This window comes from Pelodiscus sinensis, chromosome 2 (genome assembly GCF_049634645.1).
Source record: "Pelodiscus sinensis isolate JC-2024 chromosome 2, ASM4963464v1, whole genome shotgun sequence".
NCBI lineage: Eukaryota > Metazoa > Chordata > Testudines > Trionychidae > Pelodiscus > Pelodiscus sinensis.
The window spans coordinates 182,475,932-182,485,912 of record NC_134712.1 but is presented as its reverse complement, the minus strand read 5'-3'; the positions used below and the strand labels follow the sequence as shown (position 1 = coordinate 182,485,912).

Sequence of the window (9,981 nt, the reverse complement as noted above, 5' to 3'; positions counted from 1 at the left end):
TCAAAAAAACTTCTTTTGAAAGAGCGCATCTACACCTCAAAACCGGATCAAAAAAGCAATCTGCTTTTTCAAAAGAGAGCATCCAGACTGCATGGATGCTCTCTCAAAAGAAAGCCCTGGTTGCTATTCACAGAATGGCCACCAGGGCACCAGTGCTTTTTTGATTGCCTCTTCTTTTGAAAAATGTCCCTGTTCTGCGCCTACACATGCCTTTTTTCAAAAGAGCTCTTTTGAAAAAGGATTTCTCTCATATAACTTGAAGTTTACCAATATCGAAAAAACCTCTGCGTTCTTTTGATTTAATTTCGAAAGAATGTGATTGCAGTGTGGATGCAGGTGAAGCTTTTTCAAAAAAGGGCAGTTTAAAAAAAAAAAAAACACAATGTAGTCTAGACATACCCATACTGAAAATGTATAAAGTGAACAAATTAGGGATAACAAAATTTTTATTAACTACTTGATTACTTGATAGGGAAAGGCAGCTAGCTCAGTCGTGGCTCGCATCAGGACCAAACCCTGCTGCAGCTCTGCAATTTAAAACACAGTAGGAGCTGGGCAGAGGGTCCCAGCCATCAGAGGAGAGGGGCCCTCCCACAGACAAGGGCTGCTGCCAGAGCGCCTTCTCCTGCCACTCCCCACCCTCCATGCTACTGCCTCTACAGCAGAGGGGGCAAGAAGCACCACGGAGACAGTGCTGGGGGAACTGACTTTTAAGCCAGTTTCCTCCCAGCACTGGTTCCCACTTCCCTCTTCCCCCTTCATCCCCCCCACTGCCCCGATAAGCCTAAACTTGGTAGTTGACTAGTCACTTACACCCATAGAACAAATAGGAAGAGAGATTTTCCCCTAATGTCTGTGCATTTCATTAACAGCAACAGAGAAAGAAAGGAGAATGATTTCCAGTACCACAAAACCATTGCCAGGAGAGCTCAAGACCAAGTGTAGTACCTGCAATTATTCACTTTTGTAAAATACAAGACGACAGTGTCCCTTTAAACTTCAACCTGCCACAAACACCTTTTGATCAAAAGTCTTAATGCATCAAAATGCCTTAGCTATTGAGAAATATTCAGAGGATAGCACAATCAATGGGACAGATGTTCACAAAAGGGGAAGGAAAAAATAGGGCCAAAGCAAAAGGAAGATAACAAAAGCTTTCCATAGTAATGCTGCATTGTTTGCCATTTTTACACAGCAGGTGAGCTAGAACTAAGCTCCAAGTCTGGCAATACATTCCCCCAACATTATAAATTTAATCTAAGCCAGTGGTTCTCAAACTGCAGATCAAGACTCCATTGTGGGTTTGGACTATGGATGTGAAAGTAACCATGTAGACTTGCCCTGGCCCATCACTTAATGTTCACGGTTACACTTAGGCTCCCCCTGCACACCGGCTCCTAGGGAGCTGAGGGCCACCCCGCATGTAACTGTGTAATGATTGAAATTTTCAGCGATTACAGAGTTACTTAAACATATATTAACATCTTTAGTCTGGACCACATTTTAACAGGGTGGCTTATTGCGTCCCAGAGCCAAAGCTCAAGCCCCTCCACCTGGGGCCAAAGCCTAAGGGTTTCCACCCTGTGGAACAGAGCTCAGGTTACAGGCTCCCTGCCTGAGGCTGAAGACCTTGGGCTTCGGCTTTGCCGTCTCCACCAGCCCAGGGCAGTGGAGCTTGGGCTTTGCCTCTCCATCCACGATGGTGGGGCTCAGGTGTGCTTAGGCTTTGGTCCTCCCCACTGGGGATTGTATAATCATTTTTGTTGTCAGAATGGAGTCCCAGTGCAATGAAGTTGAGAACCCCAATCTAAGCCATGTTCATAACTGATAGCAACCTTTTTAAACTAAGACTTGGAGTTTTGAAGCACAGGATATCAACTGTAAACTTAACAAGGTCTGAGATGAAAAGGAAGGTATTCATTAGCAGCCAACAGGCATACATTATAATACACAAATATCACTGTATGCGTATGCTACCAAAATGTCAAATATCCTAAGCTTGAAAAATTGTTCTTTCATTAATGCTTTTAAGAGCACTGGAATGGGACTCAGGGGATCTCAAGTTCTATTCTCAGCTCTACCACTTGCCTGTGGGTTAACTGGCCAAGTCATTTTACCACTGTATGCCTCAGTTTCCCCATCTGTAAAATGTGGCTAATAAGACTTATCTCCTTTGCCTGGCACTTTGACATCTGCTAATGGAAAGCATTATCCATTTCCATTAAGTCTGTTTTCTATACTTAACTGGGATGCAAAAAATACACTTTGTAAGACGATCACTGCCAAAGAAAATATTATTTATGTTTATTTGGCTCAAGTGGTATGAATGCAAAGCCAATGTTTAATTATGAGGGGTTTTTTTGCTAAACAAAAGCAAGTTCTGACTGGAAATACAGAGGACTGTCAAACATACATGGAGCCCTTGCTCAACAGATATTTGTGATTTCAAGTTTGCCTGAAAAACTGAAGAATCATTGTGCAGAAGAAACATTGTTGGGTCTTATTATCTATCTAGCTTTTATTTCAACCTAAAAGTAACACTATTAGAATATACTTTTATTTCTATCCCTCCCCCTCCCACCCCAAACCCAAAAAGTATCTCCAGTACAGACTTCAGGAAGCCCACTATATGTAGTCCAACATTTATCAATGGGTCACAAAGATGCAATTTCAAACAGATTTTTTGAAACATTAATCCTTCACCTCTGGCCATTGAAATGGCCCACTTCACACAAACAGTGAGTTCTTACAGTTCCTGAGGAAAACAACAGGTGAAATTTGATTCAAAAGTCAATCACATGAAATTAAATCAGATTAGATGTAACAAGGGAAGTGTCCAACTCTTCATGATCTCACTGATCCACAATATGTTTTGAATAGAACTTGGAATCAAGAAAGGGAGGAGCATATCAAGTAATCTCATTCGTACCCAGACCTTTTTATAAAAGGGGTTTGAGAAAAGAATTCCAAGTTCCAAAGCTATGAATATGAACTGTTCTTATATTTAAACAGCAAAGAATGAAAATTCTGCTAGTCTCAGACTTGCTATGTTCTTTGCTCAATCTAGAAAAGATTAAGGTTTGATATCTTATGGATCATTACAGCTAAAAACAAATGTCATACTACCACTGGAAAGCTAGGAACCACAATTTCCACCAGTTTACATCCTTTATTTATAGTTGTTGTGTAAGAAAGTTAACCAGAAAATACCCACAATTCTGACCATTTGATTCTCCAACCACAGTAAAATTAGCAGATTTTACCAGACTTTTATAGTTAAAGGTTGGAAATCTTTCCAAAATAATAAAGTATTAATGGTGTAAAATGCTGACATCTAATGTTACCGCTTAAGACAGTAAATGCAAAAGTAAGGAAGCAGGGGAGAAAGCAAGATGGTAGCCAGGATGACGTAATTGTAAAAGGTGAAGACACAGAAATTCTTAAAGTTTCTTCAGTTACATCAAATCTTCCTGGCATCAAAAGAAATCCATTTTGACAGTTCACATACCAAAACATTTATTTTGCAGCACGCCATGATACTCGCTAGAGCAGCAAGCAGCATCTCCCCTAGCATAACAAACTCATTATAGACTCCAACTACCCACAACCCAACCAATAATTGACTACAGTTTATCTGCAAACAAAAAAGCAAATCTAAGAAAAAGCTCAGAAACCAATGATTTTGATCAGTCTTTAATGAATCAAGAAATTAGGGATGTGAATGGGTAACCAACCCACTTAGTCGGTTAACCTAATGTTTAACCGGTTAACTGATTCATAGGGATTTTGCATCCCTATCAGAAATAAAGCTATACAATCCCCTCAATCTTCAAAACAAGTCTTTGCTTAAGTGGCATTATCCAAATATTTTTCCCTAAACTTCAGAATGATCAATCCCTCAACACCTTCCCTCTTCAACCTCCCCAGCCATCATTTTGTAACAACTGTTTGGAAGCTTGAAATAATGTATTACTCTGAAGAAAGTCTACCCTTCTACATCTTGCATATACTTTATTATTGTAGGTCTATTCATGAATGGCAATACTGATTTTTTTTTAAATGGGAAAAAACACATTTATTTTGAGAAAATTAATTCCAAGGATTTTGTAACAGAAGGGTAGCAGAAGGGTAAGACTGATCAAATATAGGTTCCACCCACCTTGACAGTGCTCTTTCCAGAGGTATCATCTGGATTTATTTTCATTCATGAGGTCTTAGACTTTCTTCATCCTTTCCAAATTTCTAATGATGTTTCCATCTCAAGCCCTGATGCCAGTTTTGCATTCTTCTTTCCTTCACTCCTAGGTAAGCAGAGATTTTTTTAAAATTTTCCACCACTGAAAGGCTAGTACATATATGGAGAATATACAAAAACACTAATATTTGAACTTCAAAACATGATCAGCTAGTAATTCTATGTGGATTGCCATTTTAAAAAAAATCAAATTAAAATCAATCCATTATTGCAAGCAAGCTCAAAGAGAATATTAATAAACCAGAAACACAAAGCAAGGGTTTTTTTATCCACATGAACTGAATTAGGTGCAAACACTGCCCTATAGCTGAATATTTAGAGATCTATATATTTTAGAGTGAGCATCTTGGTCTGTGTCAGTCTGTGTGTTTCTTTTTTCCCCCAAGAACTTCTTCTAAACAGTATGAGCTAAGACCTCCAAATTTGGTATGCAGATTCCTCTTCTCCTAACTTAAAGCAAGGTCAGTACAACTGGAAATCCCAGGAAAAGTACTGTTTCCATCACATGCAAAGGGAAGGGCTGCTGTTCAGAGGGACGATACAAGAGTGGATAGTCAAGATAGCGAGTCCACAGGGGAGAGCTATTCTGCGGAGTATCCCCTATGGGTTGCAATATCACCAAGGGAGTGGTCAGAATAGCTGAGCTCCACTATCTGGTCTGCTAGCTGTATCAGAGACAGCAAGGGAGGGGGGAAGCAGGAGCTGGGGGGGAGTCAGCTTAAAAGCCAATTCCCCCCAGCACTGTGGTGCTGCCCCCCCCCATCAGAGGCAACAGTGGGGGAAGGAGGCAGAGGAGGCTACTGCGAAGCAGTCTCTGTCTGCAGAGGGCCTTGGAGGCAGCAGGGCGGGGTGAAAGGGGGCTCCCTGGGAGTGGGACCTTAGCACACTGGCTGCCAGCCCCACTCCTGGGGACTATCGAATAGTTGTGTAACCACAAAGATTTCATTCAATTACTTCATAGCTAACAACCCTAATGGCTAGCGTGTTGGACACCATGGTCCAAGAACATCACCACCTTAATAAACACCTTCTACTACAAATGTTCATATTTATTTGCAATACTGGAACTTTTCCATTGAGATCTGTAGACACAAACTGCTTTTCCTTAAATTCAACAATACCTTTCTTCCCCACTATAGTACAGAAGTTCCCAGCTTCTATACTATACCTTCATTACTAATATGTAACATTACTTAACAATTGGCAGAAAACTGAAATTTATCATGTCTTTATATGAACTGCAACCATAAAATCCTGAGCCGCAATCTTGTATCTCAAAATAAGCTGGGTTATGCCTGGATCCCTAACAGGATCTAAGACTGCTGAAGAAAACACAGAATGATACCAAAGACATGTCAGTAAATCAAACAGAAAACTTTTCCATACAACTTTGTATAACAACAGTTGTCATCAGGGCAGTAGCATTTACTGTGCAGTTTAGAGTTGCAATGTAAGATGAAAGAGAAATCTTGTTTTTTAGTGATTAGTAATAAAGATTGGATGCCACCTTCTTTTTCCAACAGAATTCTTATCCATACAGAAATCTGTCCAGGACAATGAGGTTGTCTACATACTGACTGGTTATATTTTCCCTGAATTTTCAACTGAATATACAAATTTTCACATCCAGTCTTGAGATGCTATGTACTACTGTCATGTGCTGTTAAAAGAGCATCTACTTTACATTACAGATGTGGTTGCAATCAATTACGTTTCAGAAGTAATTTGGAAAGGCTCTATAAATGTAACATCCTAATGTACCACCACTTAAATTGTTAATTTATCTGACAGTATTTATTTGCTGCACATAGTAAGTTCAGCTCTGACAGATCATACAGAAGGACAAGTCCTTGCCCCCAGGAACTTACACAATTTTTTGCTGTACTACTGTGTGCATCCAGTTAGCAGGTGCCTTGTGTTATTTTCGAGAGTATCAATCATAATAATACTTCAAGGATTTCTTGGAGCAAGGGGCAATAGGGGGTACTACTGGTGTCATGAAAGCAGTGTGTTCTAAGGACATATACGAAAGGGGAAAGGAAGGAAGCTTGCTGCCCCAAAACAGGCGCAAGGGACAGCATGGAAAAGGAAACAAGAAAATGAGAAGGATAAAAAAAGTGGTTAAAAGCACCCAAGGTGTTAGCAGAGTGAAAGGAGCAAAATTAAAATTAAGATGTACACAGGAGAAGAGCTGTTTAAACCTGATTCACAAAGCAGACAGTTAGAGGCATTTGAATAGAGGATGAAGTGGCCAGAGCACTGTGTGAGGAAGATTTTCTTTGTAACATTATGAATAGACCAAAGCAGAGAAAGATGAGGATTAGAGGTTTTAATATAACAAATGCACATGTCCACTTTAAAAAAAGATATACAAATATGTCTTCATATTGCATTCATTTAATATCAGAATTTAAAACTCTTGATCTATTGCATAAGTAGAAAAGAGAAAAAACACTGTCGTCTATATGAGACACACTTAAAAAGTTAACTTCAGTTATAATAGGATTTAACTATAGGGACTATCACTAGGACTGAAATGTAATTTAAATCACCCCTGTCCTGTGCAAATAAATGCCTCTCTTTTTTCTCTTTTTTGGCTTCTTTATGTCAAGTAAAGACTACAGAAAAGGTGTAGAGGTTTCTGTTTGTTTTTGATTTTCTGCTTATTACCTTGGCTACATCTGAAATATCAAATATGGTCTTCAATTTTGTTGGAGGCTCTGAGGATTCATATGGACTCACATGTTACTGTATAGTATTTTAATGTTTGTTCTGTTTCAAGTCCTACATTGTTTCATTGCTATTCATTACAATTGACTCCACAGTCCCAGTAGTTAACAACTGGAGCACATTATGTAAAATGAAAATTCAGCTGATTTCAATAACATTTCAATACTAATCAATTCCTTGCTGGCACATTTCTTACAAGATGTGCTTAACCCTTTAATAATCTATAAAGCAGCCTCTATGCACATTTTAAAATTCCACTTTACTGAGACTCTTATTTTCTTCCTCTCCCTAGAGAAGGGGGAAAAAAATCTCTCTGGAGGTCAAAAAGTGTTCCTTATAAAAATGCTCAAAAAAAAAAAGTGTTGCAGCCTATACAACTAAGTAGCAGGCACACCAGAGAGAGAGGCAAGCACAAGCAGATCTGTATTCACAGCATTTAGACGCAATTTATCCACTCTAGTAGATGGCTATAATTATTAGATCACACTTCTATTGTTTCAGGAACTGCTCTGGTACCATTGAGAAAGTCACTTGTTTGCAATTTGCATTCTAACAGACTGCAAGGAGGGGGAGGATGGATGTAAAATTGTCCAGTAATAAGCAAACATTTTTATACCTCAATTTAAACCTTCAGTAACCTTTGTGTGTGCAGAAAGGGCCGTTCCATAGATGATCCAGTTATAATATGTACCAATAAAAAAATCCATTTGGAGATAAGTTAAGTTTGTCTCTATCCTCCCTCAGGTCACTACAGAGTTTTCCCCTAGCTCTCATTCTGTGGTTCTCTATCTAGTCTAGTTATGAAAATTATGCATAAATATAGCCATAGTGGGTCATCCAAAGGTTCACCTAGCCCAGTTTCTTCTCTTTCACCAACAACCAGTGCCAGATGTTACAGAGAGAATTAACAGAACAGGAATATTCCAGGGATCCAACCCTGCAATCCAGTTCCAATTTTTGGCAGTCAGAAGTTTAGGGAACCCTACACATAGGTTGCATCCCTGATCATCTTGGCCAATAGCCTTTGATGGACTTATCCACCATGCATTTACCTAATTTGTTTTTTGAACCTACATATACTTTTGGCCTTCACAACCACATCTAGCAATGAGTTCCACAGGTTGACTGTGCCTTTTTTAAAAGGTACTTCCTTATGCTTGTTTTAAACTTCCTGTCTATTAATTTCATTTGGTGGCTTCTGAGCAAAGTAAGTATTGGCAGAATAAACATTTGTGTACAAAGTTCTATGTCGACAGAAGATGCTTGTTGAGCTGGTTTTATGTTAATAGGAGAGCTCTCTCCTCTCATATCATTGTAACACAACTACATGAGGAATCTTACAGCAGCACAGCTGTATCCATACAACTATGCCACTATAAACTTGTAAGTATGGACATGGCCCTAAACATCTCTTTTCTATCCTAAATAGTCCTAGTCTTTTTAAACTCCTCTCATATAGAAGTTGTTCCATACCCATAATCATTTTTGTACACAAGACAGACAACATTTGCCAATGGTAATATGCTTGTTTGAGATGGGACAATTAGAACTGTACACAGTATTCCAGGATACCACAGGTTTTTACCATATTTACCCTATTAATACTTGAAATCAATAAGAGAGGATTTTAAGAGAGACATTTCATTGAGGTAGTTATTGGGTGGCTTTTGGGTGTCAGAACCCCACCACTAAGGTCCATAAAAGCCATTCTCTAGGACAGGGCTACTTGCCAAATGAATTTCTATAGTAACCTAGAAACAGCAGTTCAATGAAATAATGTTACTGACATGACTATACAATGGTTACCAAAGGATATGAGACACCTACAGTTTGTATGTCTGTCAGAGGTGCTCCCTCTAAGCAAAGGAAGAATGCCAGCTTGCTCTCCGATCAAACCTGTTAACTATGCTTCTGATTTGGAAGAAGCATCATCCCCCCAAAATGTGTCTCGGGTTATGCTTTAAGGATTCCTCTAGCTAGTGTTTCACCGTTTTAACACAAAACAGGCAAACAAGATGAGGTGTGTCTGCCCTCCACAGGTTGTGGGGGTGAGAATGAACTCCGCCTCACTTTCTTCCCTTAGATCCTGCTTGGCTCTTGTTTGGATTTTGATACTACCACGAATGACACACCAGAGGGAGGGTGCGGGGGGAGGAATCGTCGTGTCACACACACGCGTGCGCGGGGCGGGGGGAGAGGGGTCGTGTGTGTCACACGCCCGCCCAGGCGCTTCCAGCCCCGCACCAACTCTCCCACCGGCTCCCCGCAGCCCGGGGCAGCACCGACCTTCAGGCGCAGGCAACTGCCCCGCCGCTGGGCCCCGCCACCTCCCCGGGGCGAGGCCGCCATTGCCCGGCCGGGAGGGAGCCAGGGCCCCGGCGGGCAGGCCGGACCCGGGGAGCGAGCTCCTACCCTCCCGCCAGCCGCGCCAGGCCGGCAGCTCCGGGACACCCAGCCCCGCTCGGGTCACTTACCCCGCAGCAGCGGCTCCTCCGGCCGCCACCCCCCACATGGGCAGCGGCGTCCGCCCCGTCCCCGGCCGCCCCCCGCTGGCAGCTGGCGGCGCCCCGAGATGCGCGGGAGCGGCTGGCCCAGCGCCCGCGTGCGGCTCTGCCTGTCCCGCGCCCGGCGTCACCCGCCCGCTCCGGCCCCGGCTCCTGCCGCTGCGGCGACTCCGCTCGCGACGCACTGACAACAACGGCCGGCGGCTCCCGAGACCTGGGGGCGGGGCCAGGGAGGGGCAACCGGCACAGAGAATGGGTCCCCGCAGCGCATGCGCCGGAGGGAGGGGCCACTTTCTTGCCGTCACACCCCGGCCGAGGGAGGGTAGCGGGTTGGGGAGGGTTCGGGACAGGAAGCGGCGGGGGGGGAGGCAGAGCTTGGGTGAGAGAAGGATCAGCTGGGGACGGGCAGGGTGGGTGTGTGGAGGGGGGAGGGGTGGGCTGGAGAGGAGGCGGGTTTCAGGGAGTGGGGAGGATGCGGGAGGACTTAAGGGA

The 9,981-nt window shown here is 42.5% G+C and overlaps 1 protein-coding gene across 1 annotated transcript in view; it reads right to left on the bottom strand.

Annotated features, from left to right (window-relative positions):
- Positions 1-9,707, bottom strand: part of SNRK (SNF related kinase) — a 54,311-nt gene extending 44,604 nt beyond the window's left edge. Inside the window, exons 1-2 of the mRNA XM_075921959.1 lie at positions 9,460-9,707; positions 4,160-4,301 (exon numbers count right to left, since the gene is read on the bottom strand). The gene's annotated coding sequence lies outside the window, so the exon portion shown is untranslated. The remainder of the gene's footprint in view (positions 1-4,159; positions 4,302-9,459) is intronic.
- Positions 9,708-9,981: the final 274 nt, after the last annotated feature.